Source organism: Oncorhynchus keta, chromosome 15, assembly GCF_023373465.1.
Source record: "Oncorhynchus keta strain PuntledgeMale-10-30-2019 chromosome 15, Oket_V2, whole genome shotgun sequence".
NCBI classification, from domain to species: Eukaryota; Metazoa; Chordata; class Actinopteri; order Salmoniformes; family Salmonidae; genus Oncorhynchus; species Oncorhynchus keta.
In genome coordinates, this window is record NC_068435.1 from 43,084,186 (window position 1) to 43,095,447 (window position 11,262).

Here is an 11,262-nt window from a genome sequence, read left to right on the forward strand (position 1 = left end):
GAGGGACACAACAATGGTGTGCGTGTGATCCCAGCAGGGGGTTGTTTTAAGCAGAGGGAGATCAAAGAGACATTAGTATTCTGAAATAAATCATACGCCCAGGTCTCACTGTGAGAGTCCCCAAACCCCCTACACACACACACACAGGCCATCACGCACACAAACAGGCAAGTCCGCGCACACATACACACACACACACACACACACACACACATGAAGCACATACACAAGCACACACAAGGATACATGCACACAAGCCTGCATGCTTTTACATACACACGCACACACATCCACATATTCTCTCGCTCCACTCGGCTCAACCCACTGTCTCTCTCTTCAAAAGTCTGCCCTCCCTTACCCCGATGGGGCTTCATAACAATCTGCTCACTGGCTCTGTTTCCTTTGTTACCCTCTCAATGTTTCTCACTTTTGCACAAAATACAGTTTCCACCCACTTTCTGCAAATATGCAGTGCAGAAAAACGCTTTGTCAGAGAAAATTGTTGTTCATTTCTCAGAGAGAGAGTCAGAAACGCCAACCACATGGTTTGACATGTTTATCCTCAGGGAAGCCACACCGTCTTTCGCTCTCTTTCTCTCGCTGTCTCTGTTTTTCAGTCTGCTACCTCTGGATGGGATGGTTAAATTATATGTCATTGTCCTTTTACCTCGTGGTTTTACTGAAACGTTAGTGTTTTACTTTCTAAGGACGTACTGAGTTTCATGTTGTTAGTTTTATTAAATAGTCATTCCAGGGATGGGTAATATTATTCATCGAAGACTGTCACCTGGAGATCGAAAAGAAGGAGAGAAAAAGGGAAAGGGGAGATAGAGAGAGAGACAGAGAGGGAAGAAAGACACTGCAATCAATTTCAAATCAAATCCCATTTGTCACATAGAACAGATCAAATCCCATTTGTCACATACAACAGATCAAATACAATTTGCCCAAATACAACAGGTGTAGTATACCTTACCGTGACATGCTTACTTACAAGCCCTTAACCATGAAATGCAGTTCAAGAAATAGACTTAAGAAAAGACATAACAATAACGAGGCTTTATACAGGGGGTACCGGTACTGAGCCAATGTGAGGGGGTACAGGTTAGTCGAGGTTTGTAAAGTGACTATGCATAGATAATAAACAGGAAGTAGCGGCAGTGTCAAAACAAATGGGGAGATCAATGTAAATAGTCCGGGTGGATTCATTGTTCAGCAGTCATATGGCTTGTGGGTAGAAGCTGTTAAGGAGCCTTTTGGTGCCAGACTTGGCGCTCCAGTACCACTTACCGTGCGGGTGACTGTAGTCTTCCTCTGACACCGCCTAGTATATAAGTCTTGGATGTCATGAAGCTTGGCCCCAGTGATGTACTGGGCCATATGCGCTACCCTCTGTAGCACCTTACGGCCAGATACCGAGCGAGCAAACTGGTCAGGATGCTCTCGATGGTGCAGCTGTAGAACTTTTTGAGAATCTAGTGACCCATGCCAAATCTTTTCAGTCTCCTCAGGGGGAAAAGGTGTTGTCATAAGGAACTTGAAACCCTCTACCCGCTCCACTTCAGTCCCGTCAATGTTAATGGGGGCCTGTTCGGCCCTTGTCTTACTATAGTCCAGGATCAGGTCCTTTGTCTTGCTCACATTGAGGGAGAGAGTGTTGTCCTGGCACTACACTGCCTTGTCTCTGACCTCCTCCGTATAGGCTGTCTCATTGTTGTCGGTGATCAGGCCTACCACTGTTGTGTCGTCAGCAAACTTAATGATGGTGTTGGAGTCGTGCTTGGAAATGCAGTCGTGGGTGAACAGGGAGTACAGAAGTGGACTAAGCATGCATCCCTGAGGGGCCCCAGTGTTGACGATCAGCGTGGCAGATGTGTTGTTACAACCTGGGGGAAGCCCATATGGAAGTCCAGGTTCAAGTTGCAGAGGGAGGTGTTTAGTCCCAGGGTCCTTATCTTAGTGATGAGCTTTGTGGGCACTATGGTTTTGAATGCTGAGCTGTAGTCAATGAACAGCATTCTCACAACTGTATTCCTTTTGTCCAGGTGGGAAAGGGTAGTGTGGAGTGCAATAGAGATTGCGTCATCTGTGGATCTGTTGGGGCGTTATGCGAATTGGAGGGGGACTAGGGTTTCCGGAATGATGGTGTTGATGTGAGCCATGACCAGCCTTTCAAAGCATTTCAAGACTAGTGACGTGAGTGCTACGGGGCGATAATCATTTAGGCAGGTTACCTTCGCTTTCTTGGGCACAGAGACTATGGTGGTCTGCTGGAAACATGTAGGTATTACAGACTCGGTCAGGGAGAGGTTGAAAACGTCAGTGAAGACACTTGCCAGTTGGTCCACGCATGCTTTGAGTATGTGTCCTGGTAATCCGTTTGGCCCCACATCTTTGTGAATGTTGACCTGTTTAAAGGTCTTGCTCACATCGGCCACAGAGGGTGTGATCACACAAAAAGGCATTTAGCTCGTCTGGGAGTCTTTGTAGTCCGTAATAGTTTTCAAGCCCTGCCACGTCCGACGAGCGTCAGAATCGGTGTAGTGGGATTCAATTCTTTGTTCTTTCATATGTAGAATTAGAATGAGTAAAATGTTGTTTTATGACTTGAGCGTGTGTGTGGGACTGAGGAGACTTAGGGTCAGAATAGTTCTTAAGTGACGCTGGTGACACAGAGCAAACAGCATATGCCCCAGTGTCTACAGGAACAGTAGCAAGCAGTTGTCAATACAGTTATCATCACTCCCACAAAGGATATCGTGACACATACATAGGCACACGTCTGAAGGCATCCAGTGTTATAGAAAAACTATCAGATCCACGAAAGGTGAACACTCTGCTCCTGGCAGTAACTCAAACATGTGATCACGAGGTCGTGTGCATGTGTGCGATTGTGTAATTGTATGTGAGTGTCTGTGTTCCCACACGTGTATCTGCATATGTGTGTGTGTACTTTGATAGCCACCCACATGAATATGCAGATGTATTTCAGGGAGCGTATGTGCTCGGCATTAAGCCCACTCTCCACTGCTGACCCAATTTCACACCGCATATTTTGTGTGTGTGTGTGTGTGTGTGTGTGTGTGTGTGTGTGTATGCTTCTATGACTGTTATTGCATTTCACCACCCTAAAGCAGTGAGTGATGGAGACTCAACCAGACAGGCATGCATGTGTGTGTGTGTGTGTGTGTGTGTGTGTGTGTGTGTGTGTGTGTGTGTGTGTGTGTGTGTGTGTGTGTGTGTGTGTGTGTGTGTGTGTGTGTGTGTGTGTGTGTGTGTGTGTGTGCGTGCGTGCGTGCGTGCGTGCGTGCGTGTGTGTGTGTGTGTGTGTTACCTCTCCTCTGTGTGAGTTCATATAAAACAAACAGGTCATTAATGTAGTTTTCTCCCCACCCAGAGTGTCACAGTGGGAAACATGTTACATTACTCATATGTGATGCCCGGAGGTTTAATACTGACCTGGGATTCAATCATCACACACTCTGTCTGCACCCTGAGAAGCATCACACACACACACATATAAACAAACACGCGAGCACACACACACGCACACACACTGAGAGAGAGGTTAGTCAGTGACCCGTGAGGTGAGAACACGTTTTGAACTGAAGGTGAGACATTTGGCGAGAGTAATTTTTTAGTGGCGGACCAAAGATTCTGACATTTGGAACTGTGGTGTGTGTGTGTGAGAGAGATATATAGTGCATTCGGAAATGCGTCAGACCCCTTGACTTTTTCTATGTTTTGTTACGTTACAGCCTTATTCTAAAATGTATGAAATAGTATTTTTCCCTCATCAATCTACACACAATACCCCATAATGACAAAGTGAAAAAAAATTGGACATTTTGCTCATTTATTAAAAATAAAAAACAGAAATACCATATTTACATAAGTATTCAGACCCTTTGCTATGAGACTCGAAATTGAGCTCAGATACATCCTGTTTCCATTGATCATCCTTGAGATGTTTCTACAACTTGATTGGAGTCCACCTGTGGTAAATTCAATTGATTGGACATGATTTGGAAAGGTACACAACTGTCTATATACGGTCCCACAGTTGACAGTGGCCTCCATCATGTCATACAGTGAAAGGTTAAATCCTTCTTTTCTTTACAGGATTGTGTCAAGAAACAGATCTGAGGAAGGGTAGCAAAAAATGCCTGCAGCATTTAAGATCCCCAAGAACACAGTGGCCTTCATCATTATTAAATGGAAGAAGTTTGGAACCACCAACACTTCCTAGATCTGGCCGCCTGGCCAAATTGAGCAATCGGGGGGGAAAGGTCTCTGTCAGTGAGTTGACCAAGAACCAGATGGTCACTCTGACAGAGCTCCAGACTTCCTCTGTGGAGGTGGGAGAACCTTCCAGAAGGACAACCATCTCTGCAGCACTCCACCAATCAGGCCTTTATGGTACAGTGGCCAGAAGGAAGCCACTTTTCAGTAAAAGGCATATGACTGCCCCGCTTGGAGTTTGCAAAAAGGCACCTAAAGGACTCAGACCATGAGAAACAAGATTCTCTGGTCTGATGAAACCAAGATTGAACTCTTTGTCCTGAATGCCAATCGCCATGTCTAGAGGAAACCTGGCACCATCTTTCCAGTGAAGCAATGGTGGTGGCAGGATCATGCTGTGGGGATGTTTTTCGGTGGCAGGGACTGGGAGACTAGTCAGGATCGAGGAAAAGATGACCGGAGCAAAGTACAGAGAGATCCTTGATAAAAATCTGCTCCAGAGCGCTCAGGACCTCAGACTGGGGTGAAGATTCACCTTCCAACAGGACAACGACCCTAAGCACACAGTCAAGACAACACAGGAGTGGCATCGGGTCAAGTCTCTGAATGTCCTTGAGTGGCCCAGCCAGAGCCCGGACTTGACCCCGATCAAACATCTCTGGAGAGACCTGAAACATTTCTAAAAACCTGTTTTTGTTTCGTCATTATGGGGTATTGTGTGTAGATTAATGAGGGGAAAAAAACAATGGAATCCATTTTAGAATAAGGCTGTAACGTAACAAAATGTGGAAAAGGTCAAGGGGTCTGAATACTTTCCTAATGCACTGTATATATAGAGAGTTTTTCTGTCTGATATTATTTTCTTCCCCAGTGCATTTCCATAGAATTTTCATAAATAATATTTTCATGAAATACATTTTTTGTGATTAAGCTTTCTCCCAGTGATGATACAGGTGACATACTTCAAAGGGAGCAGCTCATTGGATAAACACTAGATGGCGATAACGAGACTGCATGGCAGGGTAGGGAAAGGATTTGTTCATTGTTTTAACCAGGGTTGGGGAGTACCAGATTACATGTAATCCCTTGCATGTAAGGGATTACGAAAAAACGGTAATTGTAATCCGTTACATTACCAGCAGAAACAATGCAATCAGATTACAGATACTTCTGAAAAACTAGATGATTACTTCGAGGATTACTTTTAAATTCAGAAAGGATGTTTGAGGAAAAAAATATTTGACACTTCTCAGTTTTTTTTCAATGACATTCAGATCAGCATTGAAAACAGGGGCAAGTTTAAGTATGTTCCACCTGAGCAAGTCAGAGACCAATATGACGACACACCAAATGGGTTTGATGGATCGTGGGAAAAGAACAGGAATAGGCTTTTGTAGGCTACAGTCCAAGCTATGTCTTCCAATGGTGCGACTGCTGTCGGCATCCTAAGATTATCCAACTTGAATGAACGCTTGGAGGTAAGGATGACAGCAGTGGTGTAGTCTACGGCGATATGGATATCACTTATTAATGATATTTACAAAGTGCATTGATGTGAATCACACTGCTGCCCTCTCATTTAGCCATTTACACTTTACAGATTGTGGTTGTTTTGGATGGCTGTTCACAATTCTAAATGTGTATTTGAACCCAATAATGGTTGAACTCAAGAAGTTTAAGCTGCTTATAAATCATTGTTTTTGAAACCAGTGGACAACCAGTGAAAAATGTGCTCTTGCAACAGCTGCATAGTGCCGATCCCAGTTTATGGAATAAAAGTGGGGCTTTAATTCATGCTGATAAAACATTTTCCATAGACCTAATGGACACATGCTCAAACTCGCACACTTTTAGACTTAAAGTGGCAATATATATACAGTATGAGTCAAATGTTTGGACACACCTACTCATTCCAGGGTTGTTCTTTATTTTTACTATTTTCTACATTATAGAATAATAGCGAAGACATCAAAACTATGAAATAACACATGGAATCATGTAGTAACCAACAAAGTGTTAAACTTATGTTTTATTTGAGATTATTCAAAGTAGTCACCCTTTGCCTTGATGACAGCTTTGCACACTCTTGGCCTTCTCTCAACCAGCTTCATGCGGTAGTCACCTGGAATACATTTCAATTAACAGGTGAGCCTTGTTACAAGACCAAGTCCATATTATGGCAAGAACAGCTCAAATAAGCAAAGAGAAATGGCAGTCAGTCATTACTTTAAGACATGAAGGTCACTCAATCCGGAAAATGACAAGAAATTGTTAAGTTTCTTCAAGTGCAGTCGCAAAAACCATCAAGCGCTGTGATGAAACTGGCTCTCATGAGGACCACCACAGGAAGACCCAGAGTTACCTCTGCTGCAGAGGATAAGTTCATTAGACAGTTACCAGCCTCAGAAATTGCAACCCAAATAAATGCTTTACAGAGTTCAAGTAACAGACACATCTCAGCATCAACTGTTCAGAGGAGACTGCGTGAATCAGGCATCATGGTCGAATTGCTGCAAAGAAACCACTACTGATGGACACCAAAAAGAAGACGAGACTTTCTTGGGCCAAGAAACATGAGCAATGGACGTTAGACCAAATTTGAGATTTGTGGTTCCAACTGCTGTGTCTTTGTGAGACGCAGAGAAGGTGAATGGATTATATCCACACGTGTGGTTCCCACAGTGAAGCATGGAGGTGGAGGTGCGATGGTGTGGGGGTTCTTTGCTGGTGACACTGTCTGTGAATTATTTAGAATTCAAGGCACACTTAACCAGCATGACTACCACAGAATTCTGCAGCGATACGCCATCCCATCTGGATTGCGCTTAGTGGGACTATCATTTGTTTTTCAACAGGACAATGACCCAAAACACACCTCCAGGCTGTGTAAGGGCTATTTGACCTAACACTTTTTTGGTTACTACATGATTCCATATGGGTTATTACATAGTTTTGATGTCTTCACTACTGTTCTACAATGTAGAAAATAGTATAAAATAAAGAATAACCCTGGAATGAGCAAGTGTTGTCCAAACTTCTGACTGGCACTGTATACCCATTGATTCTTGATTAATATAATTTATAAATGCCTCATGAGCTTAGTTCAACTGTCACACTCCATGAGGTCCCAAAATATAAACTTGTTTTTCTCCAATGTTTGTAAACATTGTAAATGTCAACAACCGCTGTGTAGCCTCATAACATGGATAAAACAATACATGTTGATATCATGGATGGTCAGTCCTTGCATCCATAGCTCTGTCTATTCCATCTGAGAGTTGTTACATTTCTCCAGGCCGATCCCTCAGCATTTTACCAAAACAGAGGCTGGGCGGCCATTTTGTTATTGTTTAATCTGTGGATTAAACAATCAACCGATTGCAAATGCAGCATACGGCATTCATTTTTCACAAGTAAATAACACTTTTCAGTAGTGCTCAAAACATGCCATTCCATGAGCGCAGCATTTATTTTTCAAATCAACGAGCCCAATCAGTCCTCCATGACAACAATATCATAAAAAACAGAGTAGGGGGTCAGTTTTGGGGTCATGCTCAGGTAAAACAATTTGGCTAATCTATACTTCCATATTTCCAAGTCCTATTTTTGAAGATCAATGGGTTTAATATTTATTGGAATGACTGGAATTCTGATAGACTTTGGTTAGGTCGGGGTGTGATTTGGGTGGGCATTCTAGTTTCTATTTCTTTGTTGGCTGGGTAGGGTTCCCAATCAGAGGCAGCTGTCTATTGTTGTCTCTGATTGGGGATCATACTTAGGCAGTGTAACGGTTTTCTTCTGGTGAAAGAGAGGCGGACCAAAATGCAGCGTGGTTAGTTTTGTACATCTTTAATAAAGATGAAAATACAACAATCTATAAAACAAGAAACGTGAAAAAACCAAAACATTCCTATCTGATGCCACAAAGACAGGAACAATCACCCACAAGAGACCTAAAGAATATGGCTGCCTAAATATGGTTCCCAATCAGAGACAACGATAAACACCTGCCTCTGATTGAGAACCCCTCTAGGCAACCATAGACTTACCTAGACTACTACTCTAACCACAATCCCATAACTACAAACAACCCCAGACAAAACAAACCACATAAATCCCCATGTCACACCCTGGCCTAGCCAAAATAATACCGAAAACACAGAATACTAAGGCCAGGGCGTGACAGGCAGCCCTTTTTCCCACCTTAGATTGTGGGATCTTGTTTTTCCATAGTTGCTGCAGAACTTTACGTTTGGTTTTAATTGTTGTTGTTTGGTCGGAGTTCAGTATTAAGAATCATGAACACTTTCCACGCTGCGCTTTGGTCTCATTCATCTAATGACGGACGTACCAGCAATAGGTTAGAAGAAGCCTACATAACCAACCCATAAAGTAAAATGTAACATCCGTATATGGCCAACTATGTAAACCTTAACATTGATTTATTCTGCAATAGATGTTGTTCAATTGGCAACATACATTTTTTGTCTTCTTCTAATGCCTCTTTAGGGGAAAGTCATCTAAAAGTAACGGAATGTAATCAGATTACGTCACTGAGTTTTGGGTAATCCAAAAGTTACGTTACTGATAAAAATAATTGGACAGGTAACTGAAACAGATTACATTTATAAAGTAACCTACCAAACCCTGGTTTTAACCATTGGTTTTAACATATTGTTCTGTCTCTGGTGTCCGTACATGTATTTCATGTGGATTCTCCAGCTCGGTCTTTCTCTAAATCCCTCTGACTTTCTTCCCCCCCTCCCCCCCCAGGGCCCTCTCTCTCTCTGTAGCTCTGCCAGTTGATTGGTGTAGGAGCCTCAGGTGACCCTCTACATGCCCAGACCCATGCCCAGGCCAGAATCCACACACACACACACACACGGTCCCATGGATGTTTCAGGGTCCTAGTTCGGGGGATTAGAGAAGCAGAGACAATGCCAATCTGCTAGCCAGCGTGTTTACAAGGAGCCTCAGTGAGTGGGCCTCTCTTCCTCTCGCTGTTCTCTCTATTCTCCTTTGATCTCAGTGACGAGTGTTGCTCTGCTCCTCTGCTACATCAGACCTGCATCCATCTCAGCCCGTCTGTGTACACAGATAATAATGTAATAACAATGTTCGGAATGGAGTGAATGGAATGGTGTCAAACATGGATGTGGTTGATACCATTCCATTTACTCCATTCCAGCCATTATTATGATCCGTCCTCCCCTCAGCAGCCTCCACTGGTGTGCACTCAGAGACCTTACCCCACATGTCACATTAGATCCAGCAGAACACCTCTGTCCCGGCCCCCTCTCTCAAGAGCACCTCTCTACTCTCTCTCTCTCTCTCTCTCTCTCTCTCTCTCTCTCTCTCTCTCTCTCTCTCTCTCTCTCTCTCTCTCTCTCCCCCTCTCTCTATCTTTGTCCGCCTTCCTTTCTCTCTGACAGTACAGCGTGGTGGAGATGAACACTGACATTCAGTACAGTAAAAGGGTTTCAGTGCAGGAAAGTATGTGTGCGTATGTGTCTGCATGTGTGTGCCTGTGTCTGTGCATGCTTCTGTACACTGAGTATACCAAACGTTAGGAACACCTCCCTAATATTGAGTTGCACCCCCCCACCCCCACCCCGCCGTTGCCCTCACAACAGCCTCAATTCGTTGGAGCATGGACTCTACAAGGTGTTGAAAGCATTCCACAGGGATGTTGACCCCAATGCTTCCCACAGTTGTGTCAAGTTGGCTGGATGTCCATTGGGTGGTGGACCATTCTTGATACACACAGGAAACTGTTGAGAGTGAAACACACAGCAGAGTTGCAGTTCTTGACACAAACCGGTGCAACTGGCACCTACTACCAAACCCTGTTCAAAGGCACTTCAATCTTTTGTCTTGCCCGTTCACCCTCTGAATGATGGCACACATACACAATCCATCTCTTAAAAATCCTTCTTTAGCCTGCCCCCCTCATCTACACTGATTGAAGGGGATTTAACAAGCAACATCAATAAGGGATCATAGCTTTCACCTGGATTCACCTGGTCAGCCTATGTCATGGAAAGAGCAGGTGTTCTTAATGTTTTGTACACTCACTCAGTGTATGTCATCATGGCTTTGTCCTATTGTCTGGGCCCATGATTCCGAACAGCATTTTGATGGTCAGGTACTCTCATTCTTTATAATTATGATAATTGGATAATCATTTAATAATCTGTTAATCAGTCCTAAATGACTATTTGGGTTAAATTTGATAAACCGCTTTAGTGGCCACTCATCTATCCAGATTAAACCTGGATTATTAAAAACCTCAGGACAATAACAGAACTAAATGGACCGGATTAGTAACAGGGATTACAGAGAGAAAGTCCAGTTTTCGTGTGTGTGTGTGTGTGTGTGTGTGTGTGTGTGTGTGTGTGTGTGTGTGTGTGTGTGTGTGTGTGTGTGTGTGTGTGTGTGTGTGTGTGTGTGTGTGTGTGTGTGTGTGTGTGTGTGTGTGTGTGTGTGTGTGTGTGTGTGTGTGTGTGTGTGTGTGTGTGTGTGTGTGAGTCTGTGTTGAGTCGAAGCACAGGACCAGCAGGGTTAAACTGACCCTCTCTAATACCTCTCACTTTTCTTCTCTTTGGCTGGCCCAGTGTTCCTTTATCTCTGTATTCCTCATTGGAGTGTTCTCTCTGTTCTGGTTCTTTCCACAGAGCTCTTCTGCTAAACTAAACCCTCTCTTCAATTCACTTCAAGGGCCTCTGCTTTAGAAAACCTCCCTCTCCCTCCTCTCCCCCCTCCTCCCTCCACCCTCCCTCCCTCTATTCTTTAGCCCAGGGTGGGTAGTGAGTTTAATGAATTCTCTTTTCTCTCTCAAGCGAGGCACTGAAAGCTGATTTCTGATTACAAGAGGTGAGAGAGGGGGTTATTTTTGGGGTTGATGTTTCAACATCAACCTGGGTGGTTAGGACTGGGGTCACTGTTGTGATGAGCCCACAGGAATAGGATGAAGTTGGCGTAGACACTGACCCTAGGTCAGTTTTGCGTTTTCACTCTCTA